Raw genomic sequence first — 15,661 nt, forward strand, 5'->3', positions numbered from 1 at the left:
ATTTTCAGATATCGCTAGTCCGTTATATAATCTTTTACGCAAGAATGTGCCATTTTATTGGACACCTCAGTGTCAAGAAGCTTTCTTGTTATTAAAGAATGCTCTAATTTCAGCACCAGCATTGAGTCAACCCGACTTTGAGTTGAGGTTTTGTGTTTCTGTTGATGCAAGCCAGAAAGGATTGGGTTGTGTACTTTGGCAAGTTGATAATGATGAAATTCGTGTCATACAATATGGCAGTCGTGCTCTTAGAGGAGCAGAGATTACATATAGTACACACGAATTGGAATGTTTAGCTATATTATTTGCTCTGGAGAAATTTGCTATATATCTTAAAGGAACTGATTTCAACTTATATTCAGATCATAAGTCGTTGTCCTGGCTTAAAACTGCACAATCACTTAATTCTCGTCTTACGAGATGGGCTCTCAAATTGCAGTGTTTTGATTTCACGTTATATCATGTCCCAGGAGTTTCGAATAATATTGCTGATACGTTGAGCAGATTTCCGCCTTGTACTACTTATTCTGCACTTGATGATAAATTATATATCAATCAAGTAATTGTGGAAGATTCACAAGATGATACTTCGTCTATTTGGTTAAAAGCTCAACGAGCAGATGAAAAATGCAATAATGTAATTTCTCACCTGGAAGATAGTACAACTGATAAAAACTTTTCAAAGTATCTTCTTCACAACAAAATGCTTTTTTATAAACCCAATTCAGATGAAATTTGTAAACTTGTAGTGCCACGTGAGCTTATACCTTTCGTATTGCACAAAATGCATGATTTAAATGGACATTTTGGTTATCAGAAGGTTTTAGCAGCTTGTAGAAGGGCATATTTTTGGCCGTACATGAGAAAATCAATTAGAAATTACCTGAAAGATTGCTTAGAATGTGCACGAACAAAGATTGTAGGTCGGCCGTTGCGTAGAGATGAATATCACGTCGTTTCTCACCAACCTCACGATTTCCTCTCTATTGATTTAATCGGAAAATTACCAAGATCACGTACATATGAATATCTCCTCACAATTGTAGACGTTATGTCAAAGTTTGTTATGATTTACCCGTTAAGAAAAGCGACTGCCAGGGAAATTATCAATCGTTTTGAAGAACAATATTTTAAACATTACCCTGTATGTAATGTATTATTATCAGATTGTGGAAGCCAATTTACATCAAATGAGTGGAAAGCCTACATGGATTCAAGGAAAATTAAGCATATTACTACCACTACATACAATCCGAAATCTAATCCTATTGAGAGGTACAATAAGGAGATTGTTAGATTACTGCGATTATTCTGCAATGATAATCACACCAGTTGGTATCCAAGAATAAATTCTATTATTCAGTTATTAAATCATTCATGCTCTGCAGTTACCGGATTATCTCCTAGTGAACTTTTCTTACATGAAGATATGAAGGACTCAATATTTGAAGAAATCAGCTGGCCAGAACAAATTAAATCTTTGCCATGGAAACGCAAATTGTTTTTAGCAGAAATCAGGACTAGACAATCTAGAAGAAGTAGGAAGATTAAGAATGCATTGAACTCGATCAAACTTCAAACAGGAGATTTGGTTATGATAAAAAATAGGCAAGTTAGTTCCAAAATTAACAGCCAGATTCATAAATTGTTCAACTTGTATATTGGGCCATTTCTTGTCAAGGAAATTAAGGACAATAATGCAATTCTTTACACAATGAACCAGCAATATTATGACAAGGTGAACTTTTCAAATCTTCGCGTGTTTAACTGTTCGGAAGAAAAGAGGAATCAACTCTTGTCTGAGAATTAAATTTATGAGAGTAGATACTTGAAAAATGAAACCATTCTGTTCATTATTTTGTACAATTGAATGTTGTATTATGTTTTGATTTGTTATTACCAGTTAGGCACAAATCTGTTTATGTGCACGTTGTTGTCGAATGTCAGATAATACTGTCCATTTGTAACTTTGTTGTAGTTATGTTGATACACATCTGACTGATTTCGAAAGAAACTGCCGGAAATGGCTGAAGCTGTGTTCTTTCATCAGGACAACGGACCTTCTCATTGGGCGGCCATTGTTCAGCCGTTCTTCATGGAAAACAAATTTGAAGTGAATCACATGCTCCGTCCATACTCCCCTGACCTTGCACGTAGTGATTTTTGGCTTTTCCCAGTGCTGAAGGACTTTCTCCGGAGCCGCACATTTTCCTCTCGTGCTGCTATTGCATCAGCAATTTTCCAGTGGGGCAAGCAGACACCTAAAGAAGTGTTCGCGGTGGCCATGGAATCATGGCGTCGACGTTGCGAAAAGTGTGTGCGTCTAGAGGAAGACTATGTTGAGAAGTGAACGAAGTTTCATATCTGTTGTGTAAGTTTTTTATGAAAGAAAAAGTAGGAGACCTTAGAACTTGAATGCACCTCGTATGAGGGTGGATCAAATGAAAATGGAACAGGGGCCACAGAATGAAATCAACAAGATATATTTCAAACATAATCTCCTAAGTGACACAAGTACTTGTCCCAATGTTTCACCAAGCGTTGAATACCCTGCTCGTATAACACCTTTGGCTGAGATCGGACCCAGTTGCGAACATTGTCCAAGTGGAAGTGCAGACCCTTCAATGCCTTTTTCAGCGGACCAAAGTTATGGAAGTTGCATGGCAATAGATCAGGGATATACGGTGGGTGTTCCAGAACTATCAACCCAAACGTCGCCAACGTGTTCTTTGTAACAGCTGACATAGGTGGCCGCACATTGTCATGCAGCAAAACCACTCCAGAGGACAACAGGCCGGGCCGTTTGGCCTTGAAGGGGGTTCTTCATGATCGAAAAAACATGCCAGCATCATTTTGCCAGTACTCTGCAAACATTCCGCTGCCGCAGTTGAAACACTGACTGCCTGCCTGGACGATACTACTGCCTGACCACATATGCACATCACGTGCTTATGGGCGAGTATTTAGGGCCAGTACATTATGCAGTAGGGGTTTCCTTCCGTACCTCCCGCTCTGCCTCTACACAGGGTTGACACCACACACAACATAAATATAACCGAATACATCCTCTGTTCAGTTTTAATTTGATCCACCCTAATACCATGAGCATATATTCTTGGCTACCTGCAAAACCTGATACTCGATACTAAAATGCTGAAAAATGAGCATAAAACTGGTCATTTCAATATGATAGTTAGCAACCTAGCAACACAGCTTCTGGCCGCGGTGGCTCAGTCGGTAACGCGTCTGACTACCATGCTCAAGGTCCCGGGTTCGATCCCCAGCCAGTTCAAATCCGGGAACTTTTCTAACGATGGAAGTGGCCCCGGTGCCCACCCAGCGTCGAATAACATGGGTACCTGGGGGAAACCCTGGGGGGTAAAGGCGGTCAGGGGCGTGATGCTGATCACATCACCCCACTCACGACCGGATCAAGAAAGTGTGCGGCGTTACCCCCACACCCCCTATATGCCTTCATGGCATGGTGCTATGCACATGGGGAGCACTTTACTTTTTTTTTTTTTTTTGCAACACAGCTTCTATGTAAACAGTGAGAATTAATAAAATATGTGTTTGTAAGCCAGGTTGCGAAATCCCAGGGGGAATTCCCCCCACCCCACCAAACTTTTCAGGGGGTAGGTTTTGCTCTAATGATAAACAATTAGTTTGGAAGTTAATATATTTTACTGGAATAATATTGAAAAAAACACAATGAATGGACAACAAAGAGTCTCATCTCTAAGAACACTGAATCCAGCAATACCCAGAACACAGAAATTAGTCCTACTTTTTATTTATTCTCCATTTCTCACCACCTTTCGTCAGCTACCACAAAGGATATAAATATATTAATAAAACACGTAATAGCATATAGGTGTGAATGTGATCTAGGAAACCATTATCTTCTTAATGTAGTATATTAAAATCTTCAATTTGCAATCTAATTTTGAGTAAAGGGCAGTTAATATGATATGTTGTATATTTTATAATATAATTTGATTATTTAATAATTGACACATATTTAATGACACCCCACCAATCGGCAGTGATTTTGCACCCTGGTGTAACCACTTGCAACCAAATCGCATGGATGTAGATTTCCAATTGAATACCCTTATTGGTGATGGAGTGGCTACTAGACTGAAATGATGGCTGTCAGGCTTGTTTTGGCAACTAAACGGTGTTCAAATTGCAACTTAGTTCTCTGTTCGATACTGTGGTAACAACCAATCACAGCCAACGTTTAGTCATGTGAAGATTATCTGAGAGTTTGGCAAGGAAACTTGTTTTTATTCTTTAATTTTTAGTGCTGGTTGTGGAAAGGGGTGGAATAGATTACATGCCTGATTTATGCATATTTATCCATATTTTTCTTTTTCTTAAACCTTTAGTTTTGGTAATTGTAAGTAAAATATCAGCTCTAGCTATTCTACAACGTTCTTCCTCAAATTGCTTATCCATCATTTTAGTTCTCTCTGTGCAGAACCTTGTGGAAACAAGAAGTTTGCCAACAAGTATGGTACCCGGGTTCAATACCTGGTGGAGGCACAAGTGGTTCGGAACCCACTTTAAACTGTAGGTCCAGTCCCGATTAGCCTTACTGTGCATAAAGTGGACTTAAAACACCTACTCAACTCAAACAAGTATGGTAACGAGTATCGTGTGAAGTGATTACTAGCCTAGTGTGATTCAGGCTTTAAACAGAGTTTGAGGGCCAGGTCTTCTTCGCCCCTTCTGTATTGCCTGGAACCATGTGTCATAGTGAGATAGTCCAGATCTTGGACTCAGCAGTATTTGTGTAATTTTTGTATTTGTATATTTTTTTGTATTCGTATCTAAGATTTTGTGTAAAAACTACTATGTGTTTGTATTTAGCAAATTGTAATCCCTATTGTAATTGGAGCATTCGCTCTGTCATAGGCGACTGGTTAATAAATAAATATGTCACTCAGTGAGGGTAGGTCAGTCAGTAGGTCACAAAAGTTAGATACTGACTTAAAGACCGTTTTTCTTTGTCAACATAATCTCCACCCACCTTGATACACTTTTCCCATCGCCTTATCAGTGCTCCAAAACAGACTTCATAAAAATGTCTTTGGGCTACTGTCTCAGCCAAAGTTGCATCTCACGTTCATCATCCACGAAACGTTTGCCACGAAGCTTTTCTTCGAATTGCAGCATGAAGCTCCAACAGAGCTTTACAGAATGATGCAACATTCACATCCCAGGCCAAGGAAACATTTCCTTGTGAATATTCTTTGCAGAGAGTCATTTTACCCGCCAAAAACTCAACAGCAAACTGCTCTTTTAATGTACGCTCCTCGAGCACGTTCGCCATTTTTAAACTGAGCTGCCCATGCGTGCATCTGCTATCCAACAACTGCTAATTGAACAACATCAAGCTGGATTGTGCTGCCACCTAAGACACCTTTAGAAACTACTCGCTACTACTTTCAGCTATCCTACTTCAGCTTGTGATCTATTTACTGAGTTACCCTCGTATGTACCTAACTCGTAATTGAACAAGTTAACGATATAACTAGAAATACGATCCTTCATTTGATGATTCAAAGATTTCTTGGAGAATGATGTTCTTGACACATGATTTAAAGGTTTTATGTGATTAAAACACTACTTAAAACGTTTTGTTTAATCATTTTGCTAATTCTGTGCGACTGCCAGCCAGCTGGTCATATCGAAAGGATATGACAATGCAACGGCGTAACGCACTGCTTATTAAAAATGCAATTTAAGTTTTGAGAAATCTTAGATCTGAACGAAAGAAGTATTGTGCACTTGGCATTAGTATTCCATTGTGTTCTGATCTAGATGGTGAATAAAATGTATGCATTGCAAGTTGCAACATTCCCTTCGCTGGCGTCATGTTCACAGCGAAAAATCGTGAAGACCGTTCTTTCGTTTCAGAGAAAGGAGCGCCTAATTGTACTGCACAAAGCCATACCGGGAAGGGGAAAGGGAGATTAACGCTCAATTGTATTGCCTGCATAAAGGGAATGTTGAATATAGTACCGAAGTGCGGTTTCGAGTTTATGGCAATCACTGCCATAAGAACATGCAAGCTTTCCGAAATTTACCTTCTAATTATGTAAATACAACTGTAACAGCGAAATTTGAACTACTTCAAGTTTTAGGTTTACACAGAATGTGAAGATGCACAAAAGCAGTGACGTGCCCAAAGAGGCGAGTGTCAATATCCTGTTTCACTCGACGTTCCTAAAAGAAAAAGTCAACTAATCGAATCTTAGAGGCGGAGATTTGATTTAGGAGACGCTGCAGATTCAACAGGTGGTGTTGCATTTGGTGATTTTGCTCAGGTCTCCACCACACTGGCGTTTGCAGGGCGGGAACTGATGAGGGTACAGCCATGGACGTCCGCAGGATTTTTTCCAGGGAGGGGCAAGGAAGGTATTTTTTTTCCAGGGGGGGTTCATCCCTCAAAAAACATTGCTTAAATTTGAATTTATCATGTTCGTACAATAATTAACACACATTATTGTGTCTGAAATTAAATTATATGTGAAATATGTAATTTTTTGTTCACTTTCGTTTTCCGGGGGGGGCACGGCCCCCTTGCCCCCCTTCCGGACGCCCATGGGTACAGCCCCTCCCTAAATTTTGAGAAAATCTCAAAATTTTCAAGTGAATTCAGTAAAGAACCGAAGAAACCAAAGTGTTAAACACGAAGTGATGGGGCTTCGCATTCTGATCTCGCACAGGCCCCGCAATATGTTGCTACGCCAGTGGATTACAATAATAATCATCTCTTCCGCTCTGGAACCCTAAAAAGAGCTAATCCCTAGAGTAGTGGTTCCAAAACGTTTTCGTTTCAAGGCGCCCTCAGTGTTTCAAAATTTTTTCGCGGCGTCTAAGTCAGAATGTAGGCCTATCTAACACTTGAAACGCTCAGTTAGTGCCTGAAGTTAGAAACAAAACACACATTTAAAATTCAGAAACATTTTGTATGTGAAAAGTACAAAGTAAGCACATATTTGGAACATTTGGTTTGATTCTATAACCATGTGAAGACTAACTAAGTATCATTTCAGTGAATATATTGGAACATTTCGCAGCGCCCTTGTAAGCTATCCACGGCGCACACTCTGGGAACCACTGCCTTAGAGCATAGTTGTCTCCTACTAAAAGACTGATATAGCTATTGTTAATATAAAACAGTGCGGTACCCAACTCTCAAAATTCACCCCTCACGACAGTAATTTCTGAATCCGTCACTCGTGGCATGCATGACTAGGGTGGCCAGACAACTTTCACTATGCGTTTCTGTATGGCCTATGTATAACTCGAAAAGGAACTGACCGACCTTCGTGGTATAGTGGTTAGCACAACGCCAGTGGTCCCAGATTCGAATCCTGGCCTTAGCATGGGTGTTCTTTGTGAGTGTCCCTTCATCATATCATCGCTCATCCATCTTCGCGATTAGCCAAAAGTGGAAGAAAATCGAAGTAAAATAAACCTTAGAAGGGCCCTCTCAATTGGAACATTTATTATTGTTTTTTGTTACAATGGTGCAAAATGTTTTTTTTATGATTTGTTCAAATTCGCACAGTCGTTAGCACAAGCTCTTTTTGTGAAAATTAATTAAATGACGATTCCCAGAAAATGTGAATTTCGATCAAAAGAGAATTAATAGTTTTTAATCGTTAACGCACTTTTATGTAGAAACTGAAGTGCTAATACAGTCTGCGCATTGTAAGAAGAAAATTGAAATAAGTTCACATTCATTGCCTATTTTAATGTATTTTTCTAATTTTAGGGTGCCTTTTTAAGTGCCTATTGTCATCATTTCAGAGGTTTTTAGTGCCTATAAATCCGCACCCTACTAATGACTCAGTCTGGAAAGTGATCGTATTCAACTCCCAAGATGCTAGGTGAGCATTGCTCAAATACTTAATGCGCCCCAAGTGATATGATGATCGTTATGTGTGGAAGCATTCTCTATGCAGCACATTTGCTATGGTATTTCCAAAAAAGGAGGACATTTATCGATTTCTAAAAAATCCGCCTGAACACCGGACAGACACCTAAAAAGGAGGACGTCTGGTCACCCTAGATGACCGCCATTACAAAAATATCTGGCGATGCCAATGGTGTAATCTATTCACTCAATTAATGACGCGCTTACAGAAATGCAACTGGGGATTCAAAGCACGCAGCCGAAAGGTCATGAAGCGAAAGTAAAACCGCTACTGATTTCGGGTTTTAGTTTCCTTCCTCCCACCTTCTAATCCGAAGGAACGTGAAAGTTGATAGCCAGGCGAACACGTTTGCTGCATTCGAATGGACTGGAATCAAAAATGCCTGCGATCCGAAGCAGTGAAAGTTTTGACGAGATGGTTATCCTTTGCGAACTCCTCCCAACCTTCTGACAAAGAATTGCTGTCTGTAATGTCTCTTCCGTGGCAGCAGGAAGGAAGTGGTTGAAAAGACAGACAATCCACTTCGTGAGGGAGTTTGCCATTACAATGATGGTGAGAAAGGAAGTCTCATCAAAAGGAATAAGAAAAGGGTTAAATTTTCCTTTTAGAGCGATGTGCTGTATTTGTGTCTGTTGTGTTCACCATTTTTTTCAACAATTTTTTTTATACTATGCGCAGTCACGTATCTAGAAATATAGGGTGTTCCCATAAAATGTGTACACATTTTGAATGATTATAACGTGAGTGTTTACTAAGATACAGTTCATTTTCAAATGTACAAGCATGAAAAATTTCTTCTTCCCAATGCCTGTTTTCAAACTTATGGCCGTTATGGTCCAGACACTGCTGAAAACGTGAACATAGGCGCCGACCCCATGGGGCTCGAGCACCCCCCCCCCCCCAATGTTAACGATGTGAGGGCAGAGCCCAGGGGCGGCGCCAGAAATTTTTCATCGGGTGGGCAGAAGCTGTATATTGATAGATTAGGGTGGGCAGGTATAAATATAAGGTCATATATATATGTATGACATATATCGTTTGCATATGTATCCCCTTCTCTCTTACACTCCCGATTTCCCTACACTTCTTTTCCCTTTACTTTTCATCTTTTCTTATATCTCTCTGCTGGTTACCTCTTTCTGCTTTTCACTTTCTCTCGTTCCATTCTTCGACTGTTTCTCTTAATTGGCACACACAAATGTGTGTGTGTTTGATGTCTTCTCTCTTTCTTTTCTAATCTATTCTCGCATCTTGTTCCACTTTTTTGTTTCCGATGGACACAATTATTTAAAGGAAGTGTTTGTGTGTGCGCAGCCATACGTTCTAATCACATTTTTTCATTCATGTCAATGTAGTGAAATAAATGTGAATCGGTTGCATCACATTTTGTCCTTCAAGTGCAAAAAATACAAGGCACATACTCAATTGTATATAGCTACCCGGCGACAGAGATAGAAAGTGTGATGGACAATGGTGAAGAATTAAATTACCTTCTCGTAATTTAAATGCATGTTCCTCATCATATGAATTTTTGGCTGAAACTTCGGGGTTAATGATCATTTTTCTTGGCTTACAGGGTTATTGCAACTGATAAATGTATCTGAATGTATGTTTGCAGTAACGGCGATCGGGTGCCAAAACTTGAGGGCAAGGACAGTTTACTTCTTTGGTAAAATAAATCTTAGCATTAAGAGGCCATAGTGCGGATGCAACAAGTGGCAAAATGTGGAAATGTGGCGTGGGGGAACTTTCACCCCTTGTTCCTCCTAATCGCCGCCACTGGATATTTGGATTAAAATTAATGTCTTATTGGGAATTTACACACACTCGCGCGCGGAAAAAAATTCTTTCTTCATTCTGCATAAAGTATCCCAAGGCTTATGAAAGGCTATTTTGACAAAACATCGCCAAAAAGTAATAATCAAATAATATTAAAAATCTCTTAACAATTGAAGAGATTATTTGCTAAGTTGCTATTCGTTTTCTGAAGTTAGTCTTCGTTACTCATACGGGAGAAGTAACACACGTATCGTTAGATGAACACATGCACTGAGGTAACAAATAGTTTACTTTTTGTAGAACGTGATTTTGGACAAGGAATTCATCGAAATTGATCACCATACCCGGTATTTTATCTCCTTTCCACAGATGACTTGGGTTGTATGGCGCGACCTCTCCGAAAGCGCTCAAATGTCAACCTCTATCCTGCCCAGCATACCCTGGAAACTTTAATCTTGCAGGTGAACGAATCTCTGGCACCTGGAACCACAGTCAAAATAATAATTTGTGGTGGGTTGTATTTTCAGTGTCTGCGTGTATTTGTTTTCGTCCTTCGTCACTTTCACCTAATCACCATTGAACCTCATCGTCGCCATTAGCCAAATTAGCAGAAAAGTGACTTCACATAGAAAAAAATCAGTCGAATCAGCAACAACTTATTCTTTCAAAAGTGGAGTTTCATTAGTTCATACCCTTCGAAAGTTGAGGTGGTAGTTTCAATTTCACATTGTTTCATTCTTGGATCAAAGCAGCTAACTCCGTGAACAATAACGTTGTTTTCCGAAAGTCTCAAATATTTTACTATGCCAACACACGCTCTTAATATCACACATCTTCTGTGGTGATAAAATGACACGTTTCCTGTGAGTTCTTTCTGTATATTTATTTTTCGAATGGCATAATGTTGTCGCCTTATAATGAAGAGGTTTTGGCTTCTATTAACCCCTCCCCTGGTGGAAGGACAAGGCACACTGGTTAAGACTCCACTTTAAACTGTAGGTTTAGTCACGATTAGCCTATCTGAGCATAAAAGTGGATCTAAAAACAAAGAAACAAAATTTTCTAATGGATACTTCGTGACACCTTTTTTCTTTACTTCATCTGCGTGCATCTACATATTTTGTTGACCTTTTCTGCTGAAGCTCTGACGCCTCTAAAGTTTAAACCATTCTCATCGTGATTGATTAGTTATCTGACGGCCTCAAAACAAAGCTTTCCTACCAACCCCTTTCTTCTTCTAATTCTACGTAAGTTAATCACAAAAAAAATCGCATCAATACGTAACTGAGACGCTATTATTAATTCAATAATTCTGTAGCTTTTTCCAAACCCACATAACTGTTACATCAAAACTTATACACCTCGGTATTGTAGTGATTATTGTCATTACTTCTTATTAGTACAAATACGAATACAAAGTTGTTGTTTGTATACCACTAGATATTTGAAGATGACATGTATGTAAAATTGTAATGAAATAAAGAAAGAGACATTTCTGGAATTTCAATGTAGACCTAATTAAAAAGTCGAAATAGTTTATTGTGTTGCTAGAGGGAGCAACGCTAAGATGGGGTTTTTATTTGTTTATTTAGAGATTATTTTAACCATGCGCAGGCCGGGATTTATATATGTGAAGGCCCGGAGCTTATATCACCAAGACCTCACCCCAATCCCCTCCACAGTTTCAGTTATAACTTTTCGCTAATCTACATGAGGTGGTTAGTTATACGTATTTCTACATTTTGTCATCACATCCGAAGTACTTCCTTCTTTTCTTTATGCAGTACTTTTCCAAGCAGTTTCCCCCGGTGATGGCCCAGAGCTGCAGCCCTGGAGGTCACCTTAAATCCTGATCTCATCTTGACCATAACCTGCATAATTTTGCATCTCCCAAGCCTACTCGCTGCTTCTAATCGTAGAAGTATTCAATTGATTACAGTTTATTTTGTTTCAAGTTCTGTAGTAATTCTTTTTGCTTTCTAATGACAAAGTTAAGACAGCTTTTTATGGGATGATGATATATGAACATTTCTAGTATAGAAAATATTCATGAGTAAAATATACATGTAATGAATACCAGAATATACTTATTTATTGAAACATACTTAGTGAATTTGATTGGGTGGGCAATCGGGTGGGCACAGGATTTTTTGGGTGGGCGCTTGCCCACCCGTGCCCACCCCTGTCGCCGTCCCTGGCAGAGCCCCCCAAATAATTTGCTTAAGAAGATCTAATGTATTACTTTGCTTCTCTTGTAAAGTTTACTCTGAATTGTGCCACATGAACTTAACTTTAAATACACATTTGAAATGTTCTAGACCAGGGGTTTCCAACTGGCGGCCCCCGTTGCCTTTTTCTGCGGCCCGCGAAGCCAGTTTGCAAAATACGTTAATTTTATTTATTTTTATTAAAATACGTTATATTTTTACTGAAGGAACGGAAGCTCTGTGAAGAAAGACCATATCACAGGTAGAATTGATTTTGCAGTCAATAATGACTTCCAAATACAGAAATACAGAAATTCAAATACATAAAACATGCAGATCGGGCTCAATTTTCATATTGAACACTTACTATGAAGTATTATTTGTATGGCGTGTCTTTAATTTCTTTCAATTCATCAATAAGTATTGGGTTTTTGTGAAATAAATTGTAATTATACAATTTTCATTTGTAATTCCATTGTTTTATTGCCTCGTTTTAGAAATTTAGGTCATGCGAAAGTACTACATTTTCAGTTCAGTACTTACAATTTTTGTAATTTGTAAGCCCCCCCCCCCCAAAAAAAATGCGGCCGCCTATCAACTGCTGGATATAATTTTGGCCCTCGGACCTTTTGAAGTTGGAAACCACTGTTCTAGACCATCAACGCTGGGAAGGCTGAGACCGCTAAACCATAAACTTTGGGGGGTGGGGGGTATGACCAGAGACAGCAAAACACACGACTTATTACTATATACTAACGTAAGTATATAATTATGAGTATTGTTAACATTTTTACTAAAAGAGTTTCAAAAGACGATGTGCATGAACTAGGGGCTACAAATGGCTCTCACATGACAGGACGAATTGAATTGAATTTAAAATTTTGGGTGCGTCAGCACTAAGGCTATTTTGCACCCGTCACATTATACGGGGTCCAGCCCCTTATCGTTACATATAACAACTCTAACGTTGCAGAACTAAAATCATAAAATATTAAAAATCTTCTGACTTTCGTCAAAAGCTGAGGCTGTAAAAGAGAACTCAGCACAAATAAGGACAAAACACAGGACAACACAAACAAAATTATACTGGCCATAGTGCCAGTCGCCAGAGCTTCATTAGTCTTCAGTCCAGGGTGTACTACGTGGAAGTGAGGTTGATTTTTGGGCGCCTACGTGGAAGGTACCCCTTACACCCCACATGACAGGACGAGATCGTTGATATATTAGGCAGATCTGTTGTGCTCTCCGTGGTAGCATATATTAAAAGTCGGGAATGTGAACAATTGACATTCTGCATTCGAACTGTGAATGAAATTTTATATTTTTGAGGAATTCATGGGCTTTTACAAGATTCCGAACACTGAGGCCAAAACTTAAAAAAAATGGAGGGAGGGAGTCATTCATTAATTTATTTCAGTGATCAGAGCCCCCCCCCCCCAATAATTTTGACAAGTCGGCGCCCCTGAACGTGAAGTAATGGAATCGCGAAAATCAAGGATAATTTATTTCGGAATTCGGGTGGAATCTCGATCAATGACTGTCTTCTATTCGTCGACTCTTGCAGGTTTTGTACCGTAAATGTTATCCTTTATGTATCCCCATGCAAAAAGTCTAGTGGCGTGAGGTCTGCTGAACGTGGATGATATTCTTCTGATTCTGAACCTCTTCGTCCAGTGCATCTGTTTGACACATCTTGCCAACTACCACTTACAAGTGCTGGTCTGGATCATTAGCATTGAGAGTGTAGTGGTAGCCAGCAGACGGTAGGTAAGCCAGGCTCCAATATTGGGCTACAGCGCTATAGGATAACTTTACTTGGTAAGTCTTTGGCCAGGGGGGGGGGTCCGGGCTCCCTGGACAACCCTCTATATACCATATATCGTTGACTGCGTGAGTGCCGCAATTCGTCTATATACAGCATTTTTGCCCAATATCAGTCGAACTGACTGCGACAAAAGTGTTGTATAAAGAAGCATATTGCAACACTACCGAGACTATTACAATCATCATAAAACCTCTTTGATATAATCTTTGTGGTCGACGTTGCAACCAAGATATCACGGTCACTTTCCTTGTATATGCCTATGGGTTCCTGTAGATTCAATAACCAAACATTCATATCCAATTTTTGTATTTTTATCCGTATTTATCTAATTTTACGTCGCTTTTCTATCTCTATAGGCCTATTCACGACGATGAGGACGAATGATGATTGGATGAATTTAGGTTAGAACGGGTGGTGGACTGAAGTTCGCCCCTCCCAAGCACCATTTGAGAATCCGCTACTGGCCGAAGTACACTCTTTTCTTCAGAGGTTTGGGGCCAAATAACTACATTCTAATGCCTGTGTCTGATTAATGAGATAATGAAGGGCACACAAAAATATTCGCTACTTGCGATTTGAATACAACTCTGGATCTGGCGTTCTGGGTTCGAATCCTAGGTAAGACATCATTTCATTAATCATCCACTTGTCAACATCGTTACAAATAATGAGCAAACAGAATAATGTTGTTGAATAACCATCAGTTTTGTGTGAAGTTTTAAAATTGTTTATTATTTATATAATATTATACTATTTTTTTGTATCCCCCTCATGCCCATTCGGTTTCTTGGCGCATTAAGTTGTAAACTTTCAATCGCAACACCGAATTTTCACATTTCGATTGATTGATTTGGTGTTTTAAGTCCACTTTATACACATAAGGCTAATCGGGACTGAACCTGCAGTTTAAAGTGGGATCCGAACCACTATGTACCTCCACCGGGAATCGAACACTGGACCCCTTTTCACATTTCGAGTCCCGATCTGGTCATATTGGTGTCCTTCACCAATTTAATATAATCATCATTCATTCTCATTGTCGCAATTAGCCAAAATGGCAGACGCGTGACGTAAAATAACAAAAATACAGATTGTCTGTCCTTCCTCTCAAAAGGTCATGATTGAACATCTATTCCGGCCGCCACTACATTTAAGAGTTAATTTAGCCACACAACAATAATTACGAATAAGTAAAATTTTAATATAATTTATTCATATTGTGAATGCTCAGTGTAAAGTCGGTTCTATAAGATGTAGTAATAAATAACTGAGTAGCCAAAACAATAAAGGAAAACTGACTGGGATCACGGAAGGTGAAAATCCTTCAGTTAGGTTTAATAAGAAAGATAACGGCAGCATTTGCTTCCTCGTGTTGTCTGAATTCCTATTTTATTGATTATCCCGTTAAACCATACGTTATTGCAACTTTCTATTTGCTGAGACCAATAAACTTACACCAGTAATAGAATAAGAAGTACAGATTGATTTCTTTCCACACTACAACTATCAACATTTGTAAAACTACCCAAATGCGCATGCGCTAACTGGACGAGTCCATTGCCAAAATAAGGGTGGCAGTTACAAGTGGAAAGCTGGCGGATAAGCCCATTCTGTGAAAATCGACTTCGATAACTGACCTTTGAAAGCAGTTGTCGTTTGTTACGAGTTGGAATAGGCAGGGACATATCCAGAAAGAAAATTTGGGAGGGGTCCAGCCAGGGGTGCCCTTGACCATGGGGGCCGGTTATGACATGGGTGTTTGTTTGTGTTAATCGACAATAAGAAAGCTGAGAATTGAATAAAAAGAAGTGATACATGCGAAAAGTGAGAAAAAGATATATACAGGGAAAAGTCCCGTTTAGGGGATTTCCCAGGGGGTACCCATCCCCCCAAGG

The sequence above is a fragment of the Lepisma saccharinum genome, chromosome 21 (genome assembly GCF_977018435.1).
Source record: "Lepisma saccharinum chromosome 21, izLepSacc3.1, whole genome shotgun sequence".
Taxonomy (NCBI): Eukaryota; Metazoa; Arthropoda; class Insecta; order Zygentoma; family Lepismatidae; genus Lepisma; species Lepisma saccharinum.